At 38.2% G+C, this 23,284-nt stretch overlaps 1 protein-coding gene across 7 annotated transcripts in view; it reads left to right on the top strand.

The window, feature by feature from the left end:
- The first annotated feature begins 10,623 nt into the window (after positions 1 to 10,623).
- The window catches only part of MAP3K13 (mitogen-activated protein kinase kinase kinase 13), a 175,986-nt gene continuing 163,325 nt past the window's right edge, over positions 10,624 to 23,284 (top strand). For 3 of the 7 annotated variants that reach the window (XM_045502701.1, XM_045502698.1, XM_045502699.1), the window contains exons 1-2: positions 10,755 to 10,942; positions 12,630 to 12,756. The gene's annotated coding sequence lies outside the window, so the exon portion shown is untranslated. The other 4 variants (XM_045502695.1, XM_045502697.1, XM_045502694.1 and 1 more) reach the window with 4 other exon arrangements.

Genomic DNA, 23,284 nt, shown 5'->3' with positions numbered 1-23,284 from the left:
ACACACACACACACACACACACACACACATACACACACACACACTCAAGATTCCTAAGGAAGTCCTAACTGCGGCAAAAAAAAAAAAAAAAAGACTCAGTCTTGTCAATTATCTTGACTGGTTGAAATGCCAAAGATCAATGATGTATTATTGTGCAGATTTAAAGCTCTTGCACATACACTGCAACCAAATCTGAACTGAACGTAGCCAAAAACTGAACTGAGAATCTGTTCACTGCTGTCTCCCACATTTCAATCTCTCAGCTTTTTGGTGAGGGCTGCTTATGGCCTGGCATCAATCAGATCATATTCATATTTCCCAAACTTGTGTTTACTCCTTTTTAAATTGAGATATAACTCACACACTATGCAATTTATCCTTTTAAAGTGTACAATTCAGTGATTTTTAGTATATTCACAAGGTGGACACCATCACCACTCCCAAATTCCAGGACATTGTAATCACCCCCAAATGAACCCTGTATCCATTAAGCACATTTGCCTACTCCACATATTTCATATAAATGGAATCACACAATATGTGGCTCTATGCCTGGTTTCTTTCATTATAGCATAATGTTTTCATTTGTTTCAGGGAAGGGTTGATTCCAGGCCTCTCTCCTAGCTTTTGGTAGTTCCCTGGCTTTGTGACAACATAACTGCAACCTTCAGTGGTGTTTTCTCTGTGTGGGTGTATCTCTGAGTCCAAATTTCCCCTTTTTATAAGGATATTAAATGACCCCATCTTAATTTGATCATCCACAAAGACCCTATTTCCAAATCAGGTCACATTCACAGGTTTTGCTCGTTAGGACGTCACATCTTTTTTATTTTTTTAACTTTATTTCTTTATTTTGAGAAAGAGAGAGAGCGAGCACAAGAGTGTGCGAGTGGGGGGGTGGGGGTGGGTAGAGAGAGAATCCCAAGCTGGCCCTGCACTGCCAGCACAGAGCCCAACATGGGTATCACACCCACAAACCATGAGATTGTGACCTAGGCCAAAACCAAGAGTCTGATGATCACCCAGGCGTCTCATGGACTTTACAGCTTTTTGAGGAACACAGTTCAACCCATAACAGCCCCATGCAGTCACTGCAGTAGACGCCCTTTTATGGGGCAGAGCAACAAAAGTCAGCCTGAGTACCACAGGCAGCCAGGCAATCTTGGTATCTGAAGCCACAGAAATGGCAATGACTTCCACTCTTCTGAATCATAATTCATAGTTTACATTAGGTCACATTTGATTCTTTTTTTCCTAAAAAGTAAGCAAAACTGTCCAGAATGGAGAAATGTTAATGCTTAAAAAAAAACCACACAAGCCAGCTTTTCCATATGAATGAATCACCATGAGAAGAAAGATTTGGGCATTAACAGCTACACCTAAAGGTTACTGGATATTTTATAAATTAAAATAAACAGAAAAGATGCAGCCTCCACCTGACATTATTTTTCTGGGGGAGGGTGGACAAAGCCCTTTAAGTTGATAGGATGCACACCAAAGTAATAAAGGACATTTTGAAAAATGAGCTTTTGATGTTTCATAAGAAAAGGCTTAACACTTAAAACTGTGCAAGTTTTCTCCTTTGAAATAGGCAGGTAGAAAAGTTTTTTTTTTCTCATTTAGATGTTCTATAGAACATTGTCTTCAATTCTAACACCATATTGTGATTCAAGTCGTTTCTCCAGCTAAGTACATTTAGGATAATAAACACAATAATACAAAATAAAATAACTAATATTTCATTCTCTCCATGTGCCATGCTTTGCCCTAAATGCTTTGCATGTATTAATACACTTAGTCCTCACCACAACCCTATGGATAAGGCATCATTGTTAATCACCATTTTATAGAAGAGGCACAGAGAGCTATCTTGCCTAAGGCCACTTTGCTACTAAGAAGTGGAATGGAAGCGTGGACCCAGAAAGTCTGGTTCTGGAGCCTGTGTTGGCATGCTTTTAAGATTCATCCATGTTGTGGCATGTATCAGTACTCCATATCTTTTTATGGCTGAATAATAGTTCACTGTATGTATATACCGCATTTTATTTATCTAGTCATCAATTTATGGATATTTGGGTTATTTCCATTTTTTGGCTATTGTGAATTGTGGAGGATAAGCTTAGGAATCCCCCGGGCTTACACCAATGGGTTAACAAGGCATAAGGAAATACAAAGCCACAAAATGCTCACACCCAAGTTTAGGTAAACCATATTGGCAGCTCAAGAATAGGGGGGTGCAAAGGTGCCAGGAATATGAAGGTGCAAATGCACCCCAAAATAGAGAAGGGGTGCAGAGCCCCCAGAATTGAGAGGGAGAGGCAAAGGCCTAAATAGGAACAGGCGCAAAGGTGCCCAATACATACATATATGAAATAAACAAGATAAGATATTCAGGGTAGAAGCACCCCCAATTTAGTACTATAGCAGAAAAGCTGCTTTCACAGGAGGATAGGGCCAGGGTAGGTAAATCGGGGACTTGGACTATGCACCTCTGTGCTGCAGGCAAAGCAGCCCAGGGCAGAGACAGTCAACAAAAAAAAAAAAAAGGTGCCTTGTCAACCCCGAGGTTATTTCCCCTATCTGTCTCATCCCCTAGGCTAGCTAAGTTAAACAGACACGGCACCTCCTGTGTGCCGTTAAAAACCATCTACCCATCTGCCTGGCGCCAGGATTTTGTTTTATATTGACCCAAACCCCAAACATTGTATATCTTCAAAAACCCCCTTTTTCCTCACATCCCCAAGTTAATATTCCCAGTTTCTTTGTCTCTTTGTACACGCCTATCATGTTTGTAAGCCTTCTGATCTGAATAAATACAGGGCAAGAGCCCTTATTCGGGGCTCTTGTCTTTTCCCAGACATTAGCCATCTCTCGCTTTTGTTCCTGTGTCCCACTCTCTTGCTAGACAAGAGAGAACTTTAGAGCCAGAGTCTACGACAGTGAATAATGCTGCTATGAACACTTCATGTACAAGTTTTTGCATAAACTATGATTTTAATTCTCTTTGGTATGTACCTAGTAGAATTGCTGGGTCATATGGTAATTCTATGTTTAACTTTTAAAAACAAAATTTTCGGGGCGCCTGGGTGGCGCAGTCGGTTAAGCATCCGACTTTAGCCAGGTCACGATCTCGCGGTCCGTGAGTTCGAGCCCCACGTCGGGCTCTGGGCTGATGGCTCGGAGCCTGGGGCCTGTTTCCAATTCTGTGTCTCCCTCTCTCTCTGCCCCTCCCCCGTTCATGCTCTGTCTCTCTCTGTCCCAAAAATAAAATAAACGTTGAGAAAAAAAAAAAATTAAAAACAAAATTTTCTTTATTGAACTATAATCAACATACAGTGCTATATTGGTTTCAGGTGTACAATATAAAGGTTAAACATCTCTATACATTACTCAGTGCTCATTACAAATGTACACTTAATCTCTTTTATCTATTTTCCCTAACCCCCGTACACACCTCCCCTCTGGCAATCACCAGTTTGTCCTTTGTATATTTGCTTTGTATATTTGCATATGGGTGAAATCATATGGTATTTGTCTTTTTCTGTTTGACTTGTTTCACTTAGCATTAAACTCTCCAGCTCCTTCCATGTGTTTGCAAATGGCAACATTCATTCTTTTTTTTTTTTTTCTAATTTTTAAAATTTATCTTTGAGAGAGAGAGAGAGAGAGAGAGAGAGACAGTGCCTAAGCCGGGGAGAGGGGCAGAAGGAGAGAGAGAATCTTAAGCAGGCTCGATGCTCAGCACAGAGCCCAACATGGGGCTTGATCCCCTGACCCTGGATCATGACTTGAACAGAAATCAAGTCAGACGCTCAACCAACTGAATCACCCAGGCACTCCAACATTCATTCTTTTGTATGGCTTAATAATATTTCAGTATGTGTGTGTGTGTGTGTGTGTGTGTGTGTGTGTGTGTACCTCTTCTTTATCCATCCATCTGCCAATGGACACTTGGGTTGTATATGTCTTTTTTAAGGAACTGTCAAACTGTTTTCCAAAGCAGCTGCATCACTTGACACTTCCACCAGCAATATGTGAGTTTCCAATTTATCCAAATCCATGCCAGTTCTTGTTGTCTATTTTTTATTATTTTTTTGTTCATGAGTTATATTGTGCTTTCTTTGTCACCAAACATGGCCTTCTTCCTTTCTGAGTGAATTCTAAATAGAATCTGCCTGGCTTATGGAAATCACTTAGGAAAAATAGTCATATTATTAGCCATTATTAGTATTATGTTCTTTTGAGATGGATTAAATTGTGTCTTTCCTCTAGGATTTTATTCCCATCTGCTTTGAATAACAGTTTGCAAATTAATATAACATGAATTTTTAGGGTCAAATAAAACAGGTTGTCATAACTCATACCTCCATTAATAGAATTATCCGATGTCTAGCAACTGTTATGTATTTCCAGGTTTCCTGTCAAAGTGCCTCGATATTAAGCCACATGATTATAGTCTTGAGAAATCTCAAGGAAAATGAAAGGGAGCAGAAAACTAATGGAGGGCAAATGTTTCAATTTTTGAATAGGTAAGAAGATAAAAGATGTTGCAGATTGGTGAGCTCTAAATTAATACCTTACGAAATTTCAGAAGAATTCATTAAGGAAATAGTTTGTGAAAAGGAAGTGGTGATTATCAAAAATATATAATGTTCACTCAGAACAAGATACGCCGTTAATTTTCTTTCAGTTTTGCAAGGATTAATATATCAGAGGGTCAGAGAAATGTTGTGTTGAAATTCCTAGAGAAATTGAACAAGGTGAGAAAATGGAATCCTTGTGGACATGCTGTGGGTTGTGTGTAACTACGTTTTATGAATAAATATCTAACCAATCATACTTTTATTGACCAGTTATACAAACAAGGCACTGCTAATGCAATGTGAGCAAAAACAGATATGGTACCTGCCTTCATACTGCTTTCTTCATAGTATTATGGGACAGTAGATCTTAACTCAGGAAGGGGGAGGAGGAAGCTAGCATTTTGAAAATACTGTAGAAAATGTAGGCTGACAAAAAGAAGAAAATCATCTGTAATTTTATCAATGAGAAATAACACTCTGGACACGTGGGAAAATATCCTTTCCCAGTTTTGTTTTGTTGTTCGAAACATATGGCCTTTTAAAAATATTAAAAAATTTTTAAATTCCAGTGTAGTTAACATACAGTGTTATATTCATTTCAGGTACACAATATAGTGACTTACCAGTTCCATATATTACTCAGTGCTCATCAAGATAAGTGAACTTTTGGGGGCATCTGGGTGGCTCTGCCAGTTTAAGCATCCAACTTCAGCCCAGGTCATGCTCTCCTGGTTTGTGAGTTAGACCCCACACTGGGGCTGTCAGTGCGGAGCCGGCTTGGGATTCTCTCTCTCTCTTTCTCTCTCTCTCTCTCCCCCTCCCCTACTTGCATGTGAGTGCTCTCTCTCTCTCTCTCTCTCTCTCTCTCTCTCAAAATGAATAAATAAACTTAAAAAAGAAAGATAATTGAACTTTTAATCTCCTTCACCTAGAAAATACACACATCTGGCACTCACTCTGGGAGGTTCTGATTCTGGGCAGACCCAATAGTTTAAAAAAGCTTCCCAGAGGGGTTCCTGGTTGACTCAGTTGGTTAAGCATCCGATTCTTGATCTCTGCTCACTCTTGATCTCTGCTCAGGACATGATCTCATGGTTTGTGAATTGGAGCCCCCACACCAAGTTCCATGCTGTCTGCTTGGGATTCTCTCTCTTTCTCTCTCTCTCAAAATAAATAAATAAATTAAAAAAAAAAAAAAAAAGAACGGTGCAGTGGACTACCATAAATTTCCCTCATGAGATTTTCTTAACCAAGGATGTGCGTTAAAATTCTCTGGGAAGCTTTTTTTCTTAAAATTTATTTATTTATTTTGAGAGGGAGTGCATGCACAAGCAGGGGAAGGACAGAGAAAAAGGGAGAGAGAGAATTTCAAGCAGACTCTGCACTGTCAGCATGGAGCCCAGCTCAGGGTTCGATCATGAGATCATGAGCTGAGCTGAAACCAAGAGTCAGACACTTAACCAACTGAGCCACCCAGGTGGCCCTGCACTGTTCTTGACTTGATTCTACCTTGAACCACTTTCCAAACTGAGCAACTAATAATGTCAGAATAATTTCATATATACATCTATAATTGCACACATTAAAATAGAATTAAATGAAAGAAACTGTTGAGGAATTTTCCTACTGCTTTATATTTTATTCACAAATTATCAGAGTTGGATTCTAGATGAGTTCGTGTCAGTGAGATGTAAAATACAGAGCTGGCTTTGTAATGGTCATCACTGCTGTTCAGAAACAGTCTAGTTTTCACCCCTTGTTACCCATGGTAGGAGTGCACTTCCCTGCCCACTTGAAGTGAGGTCATGTGACATTACTGTAGCCAATAAAACGTGAAGCATTAAGTCAATGGTGCTTCACCAGATTCTTTTTTCCTTCGGCTTGGCTACTGGCAACATTCAACAGTGGTTGTTCAACTGGTCTAGGTTTGCTAGTGACTACAATGAGCCGAGTCCCTCTGCAAACCCAGACTAATCCTTTAGCATGATTAAGAAATTAATTTGCGTTGTTTAAAGATATTGTTTATTTCCTGCAGCAGTACCCTGCCTATCCTGATACAGAATTCTAGGGTGAGTTTGTAACAGCATGACATTTAATGGTGAGTAGTGTAAAGCTCTACAGTTGAAAAGATAAGTATTGTAGAGTGTCAAGTCTAGAAATGAATGTATATTTTTGCTCTTTTCTAGCCTGAGAATCACCTTGGAATTACTGAATGCATATCCATCCCCTCTGAGAGTGTGTGCAATATGTAGATGTGAGATGAGCTGCTATAGTCATTTTGCCATGTCGAGAGAAGCTGATCCTAAGCTGAAGCAGATGCTACTGAAGGCAGAGTAGAGAGGGGAAGAAGGATGGGTCCTGAATGATATCACTGAGTTGCTGGAACAACTAACCCTGATGACTGTCATGACAGTCCACTGACAGAAGTCAACACATCCCCTATGTTTAAGCAATGTTCTGCTATGTTTTGTGGAAGCCTCAAAGATGTGCTGCCCAGATTCCCTTTCAAGGAAGGACTTGCTGCACAGTTCCAGGGAGTATGGCCAGCAGGCAGTCCCCAGCTTTCAGATTCTCTGGGGTCTATCTCAGCTGCAGAGAGCTGCCTTGCTTGAAATTATACCCTTCCTGAGGCAGACAGCATCCAATACAAAGGGCCATTTCAACCTGCCACAGGATACTCTGATGGGCATCACTCACTCTACAGCTCTCTCCCAAGTAGGCTGAAGATTCCTTTGACCTGAATAGCAGTTCAACATCTTCCTCAGACCAACCCTGCTCCTGCCCTTTCCTAATAAAAATCCCCATCTTCATATCAGTGTCTACTCAAAAACAGTCTGTGACAAGTTTTCTGTAACATCAGCCTAAAGCATCCAAATTGAGATCCCATGGGATAGTTTGAACTTGGTCTTGACTAGAGGAAGGGAAATGCACTCATGATTTTATTTTTAACTTTGTGTTGTGGAAATTTTCAAGCATATACAAAATATAGAAAGAATATAATGAAACCCAATATACCCAACTTCAAAAATATCAATATATGACTAATCTTTATCATCTGAACCCTTCCAATATTGTTTTAAAATACATCTCAGACACTACAGGATTTCATCTATAAATACCACAGCACACTGATGTTTGCTTTGAGATGCAATGCAGGGTCCAACCCAACTCCTATCAGTTGTCTCTTTTCTTCCTCTTTCTACCACCACATCTTTCAAAAGAGTATTTTAATAGAAGAAAAGGCAGTAATAGTAGGGATAAAAGGGCCCAGAAATAATCCTAAAATCTATTCATTCTTTCACTCATTCAACAAACATTTAAAGGCCTGTTATCTCCCAAAGTCTTGGGATATTCAGTTGTTACCCATATACATGGTTGTTCAGATAGGCAGTGTAACGATATCTTCGTCAGATGAAGGAAGGAAGGAAGGAAGGAAGGAAGGAAGGCAGGCAGGAAGGAACGAAGGAACGAAGGAAGGAAGAAAAAGAGAGGAAGAGATAGAGAGAGAAAGGAAGAGAGAGAGATGGACAGAGGGAAGGTGGGAGAGAGAGAAAGGAAGGAATGAAAGGAAGAGGGAGGGAGGGAAGGAGGAAGAGAAAGCATCTCACCTAGTAGTCACAGTGGGAAATACACATTGTTTTCTACTACAAAAAGCAAGAAAATGTTTACTCCAGGAAGGACCTTAAAGAGGAATTTGAGGCCCAGAGAAATGAAGTGATTTGTCTAAGTTCACGTGGCTAGTTAATAGCAGATGTAGGCTTAGAACCCAAATGTTGACTCTAAGACCTATGTGAATTGTGATTGTTTCAAACTCTTAAAAATGTGCCTTGAAAGATTTTAAATATAATTAAAACATATTTTTTTGCATTTATTTTTATCAAGTTATAGTATTTTGGTAGCAAAAGGGCAAAAGTATATTGATTGAAAGAAGGAACTAGATGAACCTATGATAATATTAACACTGAATTATTTTTTCCATTAAAAGTTCTGCCTCCCTGGGGTGCCCAGATGACTCAGTCAGTAGAGCATGTGGCTTTTGATTTCAAAGTTGTAAGTTCGAGCTCCATGTTGGATGTAGCGATTACTTAATGGAGGGCACTTGTTGGGATGAGCACTGGGTGTTATATGGAAGCCAATTTGACAATAAATTATACTAAAAAAATAAAATCTTAAGAAAAAAAAGTTCTGCCTCCCACACCAGATAGGAAGTTCCTCGAAGGCAGATTATTTTATTCATATTTGTATCCCAATGCCTGGCATGGTGTCTCTCCTGAATGAATGAATAAATGAATGAATGGAATCAAGAGGCTTAGATTCTAGAACTAGTCAGTTCTAGATTCTAGTCAGAACTAGTCATTCTAGATTCTGATCAGTTCTCTATTGACTGCCACTGGCTAACTGTGATCTTCAGTAGACTATTTAATACCTATGGTCCACAGATACACTAAAAATGTCATCGACTTTTTTAAATGATTGAGTTGGAAAAAACTTTAAATTTCATCCACACCAATTACATTATTCTATGGGTCTATGGAATTACCTGATTATTTGGAACATAGACTTATTACTGACATTTCAATAATAATACCATGCTAGCTTTGTCATATTCCTAGAACAAAGATTAAATATTTAAGAGAAATTCCTAGCAATAAAGAAGTCTAAATAAAATTTTGTTAAGTCATTGGCAATGCATTCACAATCTTTGTTAACCTTTGGTTACTGCTTGGATCAGTTACTTATTCTTGTCCAGCCAATTAAAACAAGATAGAACTCACAGGAGTGGATACTTAATCCCTCAGTTCTGGGTAAATATAAGAAATATGCCAGGCGAGAGGGGACTGTGTTTGAAATGAACTCAGCAGTGCCAGACCAGAACATTCAGATAGACGATCATCAGAACCATGTGATATCTGCTAGGTTACATTGCTCCTGCCTCTCCTGGACTGGGATTTTCCTAGTCCTTTTCACTTAAGAGTGATGGTCTTGAAAGTGAACCTGCTTTTACCTAATTAACACCTTGAGGCAGATTTGGGAAATGGAGGAAGGTAGTGAGGATTTTGAGACTCCACTTCTAGTCCTAGCCCTGCCATTAATTGTGTGACTCTTAGTCAGTTGCTTCTTTGGATCCAGTTTTCCTTACTTGTAACATCAAGAGGTCAACTAAATTACAGTTCTTTTCACTTCTAACATTCTGTGAGGTTTTTGTTGTAAGGATAAATTCTCACCTCAACTGGTCTCCAGTTTTTTCCTAGGTTAACTTTCTTTCTTCCACAATTTATTATCTCCGTATTTTTGAGGGAAGAACCTGGGTTTCATTCACCTTTCTCCCAGTATCTAGCATAATAACCAAGCAGGTAGGTGATTTCAAATAGGGTTGAAGTATGTTCTTATACAAAATTCCACCTTTGGAGGAGCTCACAGTTCAGAGGAAGGTACCAAGTATCATTAATCACTTGATTACATGCTGAGGATACAACAGATAACAGGAAAACCGGTTCCAGCTTTCCTAACTACTTACATGTTCCAACAGGAAACAAGAGAGTGCTTCTAATGGTTAAGCCTCATTGAGCCAGAGTTTTACATGTATAATCTCAAGAAATACACCCCCCTCCATGTTCCAGGTACGAGGATCATCTCTGTTTCACAAAGAAACGGGCACAGAAAGGTTAAGTGACTTGCCAAGGTAACACTCTTACAAGTGAGAGGCAGCATTTGGAACTTGGCAGCACAGCTGCCCACACTCCCAAGCACTCCACGGCGCAGAGAAATCGGAAAAATCACAACAATCTGTGTTCAAGACACAGAGGGAGTATAAGAAACTTCAGAAGCCTGAAGAAGCTGGCAAAGAAGTCTGAAAAACAAAAAATGAACTTCTCCGAGCTGGATTATACAGCCGTTTAGAAAAGCTGGCCGCAAGAGAACCCGATAAATAGGATCAGGAGCGCTTTGGGATCCGGGGGAAACCGAGGAAGAAATCGGAAGTGACATCTAGCGGGATCGGGCGCTCAGCGGGACTACCTGGCCTAGCGGAATTTCGGCCGGAAGTGATGCACAGGAAGTTACGCCCTGGAGGCGGTCCCTGGTGGTGGAGGGCGTCGCGATGGGAGGGGCGGAGCGTCTGTGGTCATCCTGGAACCTTGGATCCGGGGCAGGTAACCTGCGGGCCAAACTTGGACGGGGTCAGGGGTGGAAGTTGAGGTTGGCGGCCTAACTTGCTGCAGGCCCCAGTTTGGGCAGGGAGAGGTGGCTTGCGTTAGGCTGGAGGAAAAGCTCCTTGCCGTGGGACTGCCCGGGGAGACAGGGGTGCGAGGAACTTTGGGAACCGGGTTGTGAGGACCCAGGTCGTCGAGGAAATACAGGTTGAGACTTCAGGAATTGGTCATCGCCGGGGGTTCATGAGCTCCTGAGCCTTGGCGCTCTGGGGTTAGAGGTGGAGCCTGGGCATTGAGATGAGCAGATCTAGAGTTCATTTCTTACCCACTCCGACCCCCGCCTCCGTTCTGTTAATAGGGGACAGGTACTTCACCTCTTAATCCAGGATAATACCTTGCCACTATTGGGCATTCTTTAGATGTTGTTGGATGAATGAATAATTTAATATGAACGCACAAACCAGATTCTCACTGAGAAGGGAGAACTTCTCCCGAACTTCAGGATCTCTACCTGAGTGTGGAAGTGACTCCAATTTAGTTTGCTAGCCTGTGAGTTACGAGGATGCTGAAGGAGTATTCAGAACACGATTGTTGTTTTGTGGGGTTATTGCAATTTAGAAATATTTGTCTTAATATTTTCGATGGTGGGCGTGGAGGATAAGGCGACTAATTTAGCTTCTTTCAGATTCTTTTACTTTTCTGGGAAGAACTTCCAGGTAATGATGGGGTAGGTGGGGGAGGTGGCCATCAAACGGTAAGCTGCAGGTGTAGCACGGAGCTTTTAATTAGTGATATAAGTGCTTTCTTTTCAGCAATGTAACTTACTTTCCATTTTTTCCATGTTTTCTTTCTTATATTGGGGTACTTCTTACATTTGAGAGGTAAATAAGAATTATTTCATAACAAAGATGAAAATATTAATTTATAAAAGTCCAGTCAGAGATTTCACCTGGTGTGTTCACATAACATCAACTCCTTACACACAGTTGTAGGAGGCATCCAAAAGAATGACTCCCAGGAGATTAAATTGTCTTCTCTATAAAATATTTGTTTAGGTGTCTTAAATGTGATGAAGAGTGGACACAGACCTAAAGAACAGGTGCTGTAACCAGATTGGTTTCGATTGTCAAATGAGAAAAAGTGTGGAGGACGGACACATCAGGCAGTGTAATGGGATCTGGGCATGAATCATTATCTGGATGCAGTGATTGTGTTTATGGGCTTTGTGCTGTCTAATGTAGCTCCTAAGAGGTTCTAGAATCTTTTTAGACTGGATATAATGGAATAGGAAAACCTGAATGTATGCCTTTGTTTGTTTTTACAGAGAAGAAACTAGTAAGCATTTTTAGATTTAAAAATCCAAGGGGCACCTGGCTGCCTCGGTCAGTGGAGCATGTGACTTGATCTCAGGGTTGTGGGTTTGAGCCCTGTGTTAGATGTAGAGATTACTTAAAAATAAAATCGTAAAAAAGAAATTCAAGATATTTTTAAAAATAGGTTGAAAAAAACTAGAAAGTAGACATGTAAATACATTTTTATAGTCATTTAAATTTAAAAAGTTTGCCTGCCTTTAAAACTTGTTTTCCCAATTTCTGGAAAGTGTTGGTATCCAAATCATTACCATCTTTACATGTTCTCACTATGGTGCCACCTTTAGAATACATATAAATTTGGTACAAAGCAGTGTTTTCAGATCCTCTAGATTTTGTTAATAGTAATGTCTTACTTGAAAATATAGTTTTGCCACCTCACTCTGCTGTCCAAGGCCATATTCACTGATTTTGCATATCTAAATGTCTATATTCATAATAATAACTATCATAACTATTATTCATAGTAAGTTAGTGTCCAAGTGGTAACTTAAGTATGTGCATTGACGTTCTTGAGGTTTCAGTTTTGCAGAACACTGATATCAATGGACTCTAACATGGACTTCATTTAAAGAAATCCACCGACCATTATTGGACAAAAACATGAATCAATTTGTATTGTGGCATTCAAATCCTAGCACTTTGGGAAAGGTAAGTTGTTGACTATGTTTTATGTTAGGTGAGAAATAGAACAGCCTTGGATTGGTCTTGGTAATTGTAGGATTGTGTTTGGAAAATGTAGAATGAGTCTCTTCAAATTATGTTTTAATCTAGACCTTCCAGAGAGAAGTTTGTTCTGTATATATGAGGCAAGTATTACCATTCCCTATAAAATTGATCAGAAATTAAAGAGATTGGCAAGTTATATTATTCCTGGAAGATTACTGCTCTACCCTTTTTTTTTGGGAGATCCCTCAGCACATTAGGGCCTGATAGAATATATCAACCTGGGGATACCCTGTAGCAATAGGGCCTCAGATAGTCATTTAAATCATCTCACATCCAAGTTTGGCTCTGTAATAATATATGTACCAAATCTTTTGGCCAATTTTACTTTATATGTTAGGTTAAAGCGAGAAAAGTAAAAAAAAAAAAAAAAAAAAGTTCTTTTTTTTCACCCTTTATCCTGCTTTATTTATGCTATTTTTTTTCCTTTAAAAAAAATCTCTTGGGGTGCCTGGGTGGCGCAGTCGGTTAAGCGTCCGACTTGAGCCAGGTCACGATCTCGCAGTCCGTGAGTTCGAGCCCGCGTCAGGCTCTGGGCTGATGGCTCAGAGCCTGGAGCCTGTTTCCAATTCTGTGTCTCCCTCTCTCTCTGCCCCTCCCCGTTCATGCTCTGTCTCTCTCTGTCCCAAAAATAAATAAACGTTGGAAAAAAAAAATCTCTTACATGATTCATTCTACAGGCCTTTTATCTTTCTGTCCCAGGGGTAAGCTTTCTGTTTTTTTTCCTATTTCACCTTTCCTAGCTTAGGAGTTTAACTTTCAAATCCTTAACTTCTAACTTTGTGATCATGTTCAGCACCTTTTAATCACTAAGCATTAAACTTATAGTTTTTCCTGGTCTCCTTTGTAGACACACTGACTGCTTTTTTAGAATTTGCTCAATTCCAAAACCAGCCAGTACTTCTAGGAGTTCATCTTTCATATATATTTGTGCTTGCATACAAAAATTTGTATATAAAGGTATCATTACCATATTATTTAAAATTAAAAAAGCAAAGTAGGAATAACCTAAACATCCCTCAGCAGAGGTCTGGTTAAATAAATGCCTTCATGCAATGTAGTACTTTGTAGCTCTTAGAATGAACGAAGCAAATTCATAGGCAGAGATATGGCAAAACCTCTAAGATATATTGTTAACTGAGAAAAAAACGATATAGAACTCTTTGTATAGTATGTTTTCACTTTGTGTTTTTAAAAGCATACATTTATATATATACATGCAAAATTTCTTTAAATCTATGTGAGAAACTATTGACAGGTACTCCTGGTAAATGGGACTATAGGTTTACAGTAGGAAGATGATATATTTTTTTCTGTGTACTCTTTTTGGTGGATTGAATTTTCAATTATGAACATGTTTTTATAATACTAAAGAACAAACAAATGGCAAGGCTTCAGCCTAATTTAAGAATTATGGGAACCAACAACTATTCCTATGACTTTTGTCCTTGTAATTATTTGCATCATTCAGAGGGAGTAGGGTTGCCTAAGTGAGGTAACATTTTGTCAGAGCTGCATGGAAGGTTTGATGATATTATTATAGGCTTTTAATCTTGAATTTATACTCACATAGAATTTATAGCATGTTGCTGACCTCACTAGGTAATATGGATGTTACCTTTGTTTGCAAGCTAGGTTTGCATTATATGGGCATGGTTCTTCTGAGCCTCTCAGTATTACTGAATGTGATGGACTTTGTTTTATTTGAATTGCAATTGAAGGACTCTCTCTTTAAACAAATCTTAGTTATTCTTTTACTTTGTCTTGATGTTTAGAGCTGGTTTAAAACATTTCAAAGAATGGCTTATTCTCTCTGTTAGCACAATCAGTAAACCACAAAGAATAGTTTGAGGTGACTGATTATTTGTCATGGGACTCAGCAAAAATTTCTCGTGACATTTACTTCTCTAGCCATCTTTGTCTTTCCACAGTTTCATTGTGGGAAATTTGGAATAGTAATAGGTGAATACAAGAAATTTAAAGATATAATAATCTTCATTTCATTAGTAAAGGGATTTTATTTGAAACTTGCTTAAGAATAGGCTTTGTAAGATACATACCTCTATGATACCACTGATTGTGTATTTCATGAAATCAAAATGAAGGCCACTTATCAGGGGGACTGAGTCATGATTAATGCAATAGAACAGATTATGGTATGTTAGGTGTTTTATACATACTTTGGCAGAGTATTTTGCATATAATCCTTTAAGTTAAATGATGCTTTGCTTCTTGAGGTCAATGAGATTAATCACTACAAGCCACAAAGTGGAAATCATTGGGCAGGATGCCTAGAGTTGGACTCCTTTTCTTGCAATGAATTGAATCCAAGAGTAGATTGTGTTTTCCAGAGTCAAGATGGATATGGTAAAGGTAACACATAGAAAGAAAGGAGCAGGTGAACAGGAAAGTTACATGTAGATAACATAGAATTGGGGAAGATACATGTATATGTGTTTGTCTATGCATATAGATATGGATTTATAAAATGCATATATATTTTATTTTACACATAATGTATATAAAATGTATATAAATGTATACAATAACAATGTATATAATGTATATACAATTTTCTGTAAAACCAGAAGTTCTGGATAGAAAGATATCCAGTTAGCACAGGAGAAAAAGTCAGAATTTTAAGACCTCAGAGCTGGGCCTGTCGTGGGCTAATTCATGATTGTGAGAGCAACTTAAAGAATTTGGGATGTTTTAAGATCATTCACAAGTTCAAGTGATGGCAAGGTAGATAGAAGCCTGAGAGAAAATTAAAATCTAGCTACATGTAAGATTATGGATGAAGGTATGTCTTAAGATTCTGTTCTGTGGTATTGTTTTGGGGAAGAGAAAAGAAAGGAGTACTCAAAAATACATGGCTGTTCAATTTGAATTTGAGCTCGGACCATAAGTCTTTACTATCTTTCCAATTGTGTATGACCAAGATGGATGAACTAGATCCACTAACTAACAAGACATTATTCTACAGAACCTGATTTCATTGTTATTTATACCTTGAAGAACACAAGAATTGTTTTTAATCAGTTTTGTGATTATGTAAAAGGATAACTGTGGTGATCTAGATGGAGGGGACTGGACCATTTTGTTCAGAAAATAGAAGACTTTGGAAGAGTTGGAGAAACTGTAGGCTAGGAAGCATACTTGTCTGTTGTTTGAGGCCAAATAAAGGTAGGAAACTAGTCAGCAGGGGAGCAGATTGTGTCTAGAGGCAGTGAACTTGAGGTCATTAGGGCTGCTTAAGCAGAGATTGAACATTGAACATCAGGACTGTTGTATAGGGGATTCTCATTGTATGGGAGATTGTACTAGATTATTATAAAGGTTCCTTTCAAATCCTAAAAATTTCTTTTTATACTGCAATGAAGTATTTATCACAGTATGAGTATACATTCTATCATCCCTGTCTTTAAAGTTTTTTTAAATATTTATTTATTTTTGAGAGAGAGAGAGAGAGAGAGACAGAGCACAAGCAGGGCAAGGGAAGAGAGAAAGAGGGAGACACAGAATCTGAAACAGGCTCCAGGCTGCAAGCTGTCAGCACAGAGCCCAATGCAGGGCTTGAACTCAGGAACGGCGAGATCATGACTTGAGCCAAAGTCGGACGCTTAACCAACTGAGCCACCCAGGAGCCCGTATCATCCCTGTCATTAAATACTGATAGCTAACTTATCAACCGATCACTTATCCACTAATCTCAACTGACCTAAACCAGGAAGTAAATTTAAAAATTACCTGACTTGCCAAATTTTAAGATGCAAAACCCATAGGCTTTTTCTTAGGTCCTTGGTCAGTTTATTGACTTTTTTTTAAAAGATAGTTCTAATAGACTTAATTAACTGGTGTCTTACCCCACAGTATGCTAGAAGCAGCAAATTGTGAGTGGGCCAAGTGCTATTGTAAGTTCAATATATATGCATGCTAATAATGGTGATGACATGTGTAACAGCCTTTTTTTTTTATTATACAAGTGACCCATGTCCACTTGACAAAAACTAGAATATAGAAATACATTTTGGGGTGATATAAATATACACATATATATATTTATATTTATATATCACCAAAAGAGAAATAATCACCTATAATCCCCTACCATTATTAATATTTTAGTGGTATGTTATTTTTAAAGTCCTTTGACATTCCTGCAGGATGTCACTTTGGAGTAGTGACTGCTGAAACTGATTCTACATTACTCCTGTTTGGAAACTGAAATTAGTCACTATCCTTTCTAATCAGAACATGCAGTGAAAGATTGTGACATGGCAGAATGCTGATTTGAAGAAAGCCTTAGTCTTGGTCGATTTTGTTGCACTGAAACCAATTTTATATTAGTGGGTATAGGTTGATAGTCTTGAGACAGAGGGCCCGAGTTTGAATCCTAATTCCACTATTTACCAGCCAGGTAAACTACCAGATTTTCTTAATTTTTGTGTGCCTCAGTTTCTTCCTTTGTAAATTGAGGATAACACAATTATCAAATTCATAAGATTGTTGTGAGGGTTAAATAAATTAATCTACATAAAATTCCTTGAGTAGTGCCCAGCACAAAGTATAGAATCAGTATATATTAGTTGCTATTATTATTGTTAATTTTTAAAAGCTTAAAAGTTTTCTTGGAAAAAAGGCAGGTTTATAGGAGCACATAAATAAAAAGAAACAATGAGCACTCAGGTAGTCAGTGAGATTTACTATATGTTTTTCATTAAAACCTGCAAACTGGTCTGAATTTTTCCACTGTATGGTGTTGTCTTTTCTCCCTTGTTAAATATTTTCAAACCATAATATTCCTAGTTCAGTTTCTTTCTGTACCCCACAAAAGCAACCTTATTTTATGCTGTCTCTTCCAACAAATATTTTGGCCATGCTTTCAAAGATCAAAAGCTGTTTTAGACTATCGAATACCGTGGCTAGTGATCAGAGAGATTCAGGAAATTATCATTAAGTCAGTTTATCTGATTACAGCCCCGGTTGTTCTATAAGAAGTTTGATTTCTGCAATTTGAAGTGAAGAATATTAATTAGATAAGCCAGTGAGCATATTTAGCCATTCTGTATACTATATCTCTTAAAATCTTTGTTTCCTTTTCTTTTTCTTTATTTCACTTGGGTTTTCTCTTTTTATTCTTTCAGCATGGTATCTGGTAGTCTGACTAATTATTGGCCAAAGAGTTAAAGCTTTTCAGAACCCTTAAAAAAATTGGTTAGGCTTGCTAGTAGAATTTGTGTGTGTGTGTGTGTGTGTGTGTGTGTTTTAAGCATCAAGTACACATTTTTGAAGACCGTGGGGCCCTCCATCATTATGCATTCAAGATTTGAGTTTGAATAACTTCATCAAGACTGAGATCCTCTTCAAAAGCCTCAAGTTTCATCTGCATTAAAGCTTTTCATTGAATCCTCTTACAAAAGTAAAAGCTTACAGGGACTAAAATCCACCAAAGCATTCCATTTTGTATCCTTTCCTCTGATTTCTCTTCAATTTCCTTGGCCTTTACGGTCTTTCATATTGCTTATGTTCCTTCAGATTGGAGCCAAGAAACAGTGCCTTCCAAAAGAATATATGTCCAGTGGCCATAGTTTTCATCAGTAGAGAAGCATAAACTGGGCATGATAAGTTTAGAATCAGGTCTTTTGTTGTAGCCTATAAAAACCTGAATCAACAAAAAGCAGTGAGAGTGAAGTGGCAAAAATATTTGAGGTCAGATTATATTGTCAGTGGCTTAGAGAGAAGAGCCCTTGACCTAAAAGTTAATGATGCTTATTCTCTGCCTCTTACTAGATATTTTGTAACTGGGAAAGTCACATACCCTCTCAACCTTAATTTCATCTGTAAAGTAAATCTGATAATATCTTCCCTGCCTACCTTCCAGGGTTGTTGTGAGGGTCAAATGAAATAATGTATATAAAAAGGACTTTTATATAAATGTGCAGTATAGACATAGAGTCCTGTTACAAGTCATTCCCTCAGGTCTTGGGCCTGGGAAGGTAGATGATTTAAGCACATTGAAAGTGGACACCACATCCAGGCTACATACATGGGAACAAGGCTATGTTAATTTTTGTTTTCACTGAGTACTCCGAGTACTCTTGCAGGCTAATTCTAAGAAGGAGGAAAACTGTAAATTTCCCTAAAATTGTAAGTTAGCATTTATATTGCTCTAGAGCAGTTATGTGTTGTAATACATTCATAGCTCACAACATTTGCCTACTAAGTTGTGACCAGCATTTTTTTTAAGTGAAGGAACGTAGAGCAAAAAATTTCACCCTGCATCCCACACAGTAAGAGTACAGTAATATGTATGTGTGAATGTGTGTGTGTTTGTATTTGTGTACTTCTTCATAAATAAAATGCATTTTTTTCCTATGAGTTGCAGTCGCTGATCCAGGTGTCTTATTTTAGCATTAATGCTTTTCTACCCATTTGGATTCTTAGGACACTGTTTCTTTTTTACTTCATACTACTGCTACTTGTGACAAAGGAATTGACGATTAATATCACTCTGATTTTTAGCCTAATTAATGAGATTTTTTTCATTTCAGAGCACAAAGAAAGCCTCTAGGCCTTTTGGGTATTTTATTTAATAGTCTAATACCATCAACTCTGACACATCAACTCTTAAATGTTAAAAACATTTAAGGTTGGTTCAACCTCATACTAGTAGAAAGATTGTATCAAATGTATTTTCTTTTAAAAATCTTTTGCTTTTATCTTCTTGGCCTAATGGAAAACAAAAAACTCCCATTTAGGTTAAAATTGTTTGAGGACTCCAGGGAGACAGGCTATAGAGAATATAGTTAGCACGACTAGGAGTTTGATGGTCTCTAAAAGAGAAAATGTCAAGTTGTCTTTCTTTGAGTGACTAAATTTATCTTTAATGACTTAAGTAAGTCACCAGTATTATTCAACTTTTCCTAAAAACAGATAATCCACTTTTTTGGTGACAGCATTGGTAGGAATAAGGTGACTTTTAAAGAACTAATTCTTTAGTGCTATAGTGTACTGAAAATTTATATTTGGTGCCTTGGGATTATTTACTTAAGCTTTGATGGAATGCTGTAGAAAACATTGATGTTCCCTGCTTTGTAAGCATGTATAATGTAAATGTGCTTAAATCATGTATATAATTTGTATTATATAAATCTATATAATACTAGCAACATGAATATTTATCCGAAGATTTAAGATGTAGAATCCAGCTGCTTCATTTTGCTGAACAGTCATAGCCAAGTTTCATACATCGGTGGAAACAGAACAAATTGCATAACTTGTGCAATTTGTGTATAACAATTGGCAGCAATGGCATATAGGCTTATTAGCATATATGATCAGCTTTTTCTTATTCCTCCTCTGCAGAAGGAATCACATCGGTATCTATATTCTCTCTGTGAAGGAGATAGGATCTATCTACACAAAAAGTCAAGAAAAGTAGGCAACCTCAGCCATTCTTGACTTTCTTCCTCAACTCTCAGGAATTTAATCCATCATCATATTCTGTCTTTTCTCCTTCCTAAGTGTCTTTCAAACTCTCCACGTCTTTCTAGTCCCACATCCACTACACTTATTTACACCTCCATTATCTTTGCCCTCACTTCTTTAATAGCTGATTGGCCTGCTGTATGTACACACTCCTTACTCCTCTAATCTCATTGCTTTTAGAGTCATCTTTAAAAAAAATTTTTTTAACGTTTATTCATTTTTGAGAGAGAGGGACAGAGAGAAAGGGAGTCACAGAATCCGAAGCAGGCTCCAGGCTCTGAGCTGTCAGCACAGAGTCGGACGCGGGGCTCGAACTCACGAACTGAGAGATCATGACCTGAGCCGAAGTCGGAGGCTCAACCGACTGAGCCACCCAGGTGCCCCTAGAGTCATCTTCTAAAAATACAACTCTAATTTCTTTTGAGTCATCTTCAAAAAACACAACTCTAGGGGTGCCTGGGTGGCTCAGTCGGTTAAGCATCTGACTTTGACTCACATCATAATCTCAAGATTTGTGGGTTCAAGCCCTGTGTTGGGCTCTGTGCCTAGGAAAATCCTAGTAAATAGTATGGATTCAGTAAATAATTGCAGACTAATGCTTCCCACAACTACCACTCTTTTCATTTAGATATTTCAGATACTGTACATTCTTCTAATTTATGTAATTTCTTCTCTTCAGAACCTTCCAGTTGCTTCTCATCTCATTCCATTTATAAGCCAGAGTCTTTATGATGGTCTCCAGGGCCTTACCTGAGGTGCCTTTGCTCTCCCCTTATCTCTCAATCATCTGATGGTCAGCCCCAGCCACTCTGGTCTCCTAGCTGACCCTCAGAAACACAAATCTCTGTTCTGCCTTGGGAACTTGGTACTTGATATTCCCTGTGCCTGAGATGCTCTTGCCTTAGATATCTATGTGGGTTTAATCTCTCATCTTCAGTTCCTTCACGTCATGGTTTGTCCCCTCAATAAGTCCCTCTCTGACCATCTTATTTAAAATTGTAACCTCATCACCACCCCATGACATTTCTCTTCCCCTTCCCTGCTTTATTTTTCTCTATGGTACTTACCTCTGACTGACACACTATTCAGCATTGTTTCTCCCCAGCAGCCAGAACAAGAGGCAGGTTGTAAATTTGGCTTATTAAAGAATTTAACTTGATCAGAAATGATCATTGGACTGGAATAATGAACTTTGTTCTGTGGCACAGGTCACAGACATTGGGGTCATACATAGAAACCCAGAAAACCTACTTGATTTAATAATAGGAAGTCATGAAATTACTCTTCTTTTAAAAATGTATTATTTATTTATTTTGAGAGAGAGAGAGAACACACACATGAGTCCAGGAGGGGCAGAGAGAGGGAGAGAGAATCCCAAGTAGGCTCCATGCTGTCAGTGAAGAGCCAAACTTGGGGCTTGACTATGAGATCTTGGCCTGAGCCAAAATCAAGAGCCAGATGCTTACCTGACTGAGCCACCCAGGCGCTCCCATGAAATTACTCTCCTAGAAAGAACTTGCTATCTGTATTAGGAAATTTTCCATTGGTATAAAACATGAACAGTCTACCCATAATAAAGCCTCTGCTACATCTGAGAGATTACAGTCATGGCCACCATGCTTATATTGTGTGCAGGACATTTCCAAGGTTGATTCAAACTTAGTAATGGAATAATTTTGAAAGTCCACTGTCAAAGAAACCTACCAGGACATTAATTATTCTAGTTTCTCTGACTCTAATCACGAGATAGTATGAGATTCCAGTGGTTATGGCCTCCTTCCTCTTGAGGTAGAGAATTGGCAACTTAGAAATTGATTTTTCATGGGCGCCTGGGTGGCTCAGTCGGTTAAAAGTCCGACTTCAGCTCAGGTCATGATCTCGCAGTTTGTGGGTTGGAGCCCTGTGTAGGGCTCTGCCCTGACAATGCAGAGCCTGCTTGGAATTCTCTCTCCTCTCCCTGCCCCTCCCCCACTCACACTCTTTCTCTCTCAAAATAAATAAACTTAAAAAAAAAAAAGAAAGAGTTTTCATTCTGCAGTATATACATGTATCAAATGATTGCCCTACACTTTAACCAATGCAAGGTTATATATGTTAATTATATCAATAAAACTGGAAAAAAAGAAATAGACTTTTATATAATTAACAATTGAATTGAGGTGAAGGATTGGGAGTAAAGCAGATGAATTAGACTTCAAGAAATCTTTCACCGATATAGTAACCAAAATGAAAGTTACCTGGTGTGTATGTGCGTGCATGTGTGTGTGTATTTGTGTGTGTGTGAAGTTAAATGGGACATCATAGAGTACATGCCTTTGTGTTCATGCGATGTATACTTTCCCAATTCTGTTTTGTCTTTTTGCCATTTAAAACTGAGTCTGAGAATTGTGGAGATCACTGTAGGTTAGAGATAACAGGGGATGTGTGTGAGTGTAGACTGCAAGCCTTTCAGTTAACTGCAGTACTTTGTTAAACAAGGCTGGTATTTTGAAGCAAAAGATGAGAATATTTAGCTAGGTGGGGTTCCACTGGCAAAATGTGCTCTTATTTGATTTTTTCTTCTTTTTTACCTTTCTCCTTTCTATCTTTGACCTGGACATAAACGGTACTTTTTGAAATAAAATCTTCTGTTCTGCCCTGCTTTTCAGGATTGAAAGAGGAGAACTGAACCAACATTAGACTTAGAGAAATAATGAAAATGTGTATTTTTGAAAACTCATTTATGCTCCATGTTTCTCAAAAAAAAAAAAAAAAAGAATACGAGGAGACATGTTGGTATACAGTTGATAGTTGCTTATAGTACTCTCTGATTTTTTTATTTCTGCAGTATCAGTTGTAGTATCTCCTCTTCCACTTTGGATTTTTGTTTGAATTTTCTCTTTTTTTATTTTTATTCATGAAGCTAAGACTTGTCAATTTTGTTGATCTTTTTAAAAATCAGCCTTTCATTTTGTTGATTTTT

Source organism: Leopardus geoffroyi, chromosome C2 (assembly GCF_018350155.1).
Source record: "Leopardus geoffroyi isolate Oge1 chromosome C2, O.geoffroyi_Oge1_pat1.0, whole genome shotgun sequence".
Taxonomy (NCBI): domain Eukaryota; kingdom Metazoa; phylum Chordata; class Mammalia; order Carnivora; family Felidae; genus Leopardus; species Leopardus geoffroyi.
The sequence above is the reverse complement of the archived record's forward strand: the minus strand, read 5'-3'. Positions and strand labels throughout refer to the sequence as shown.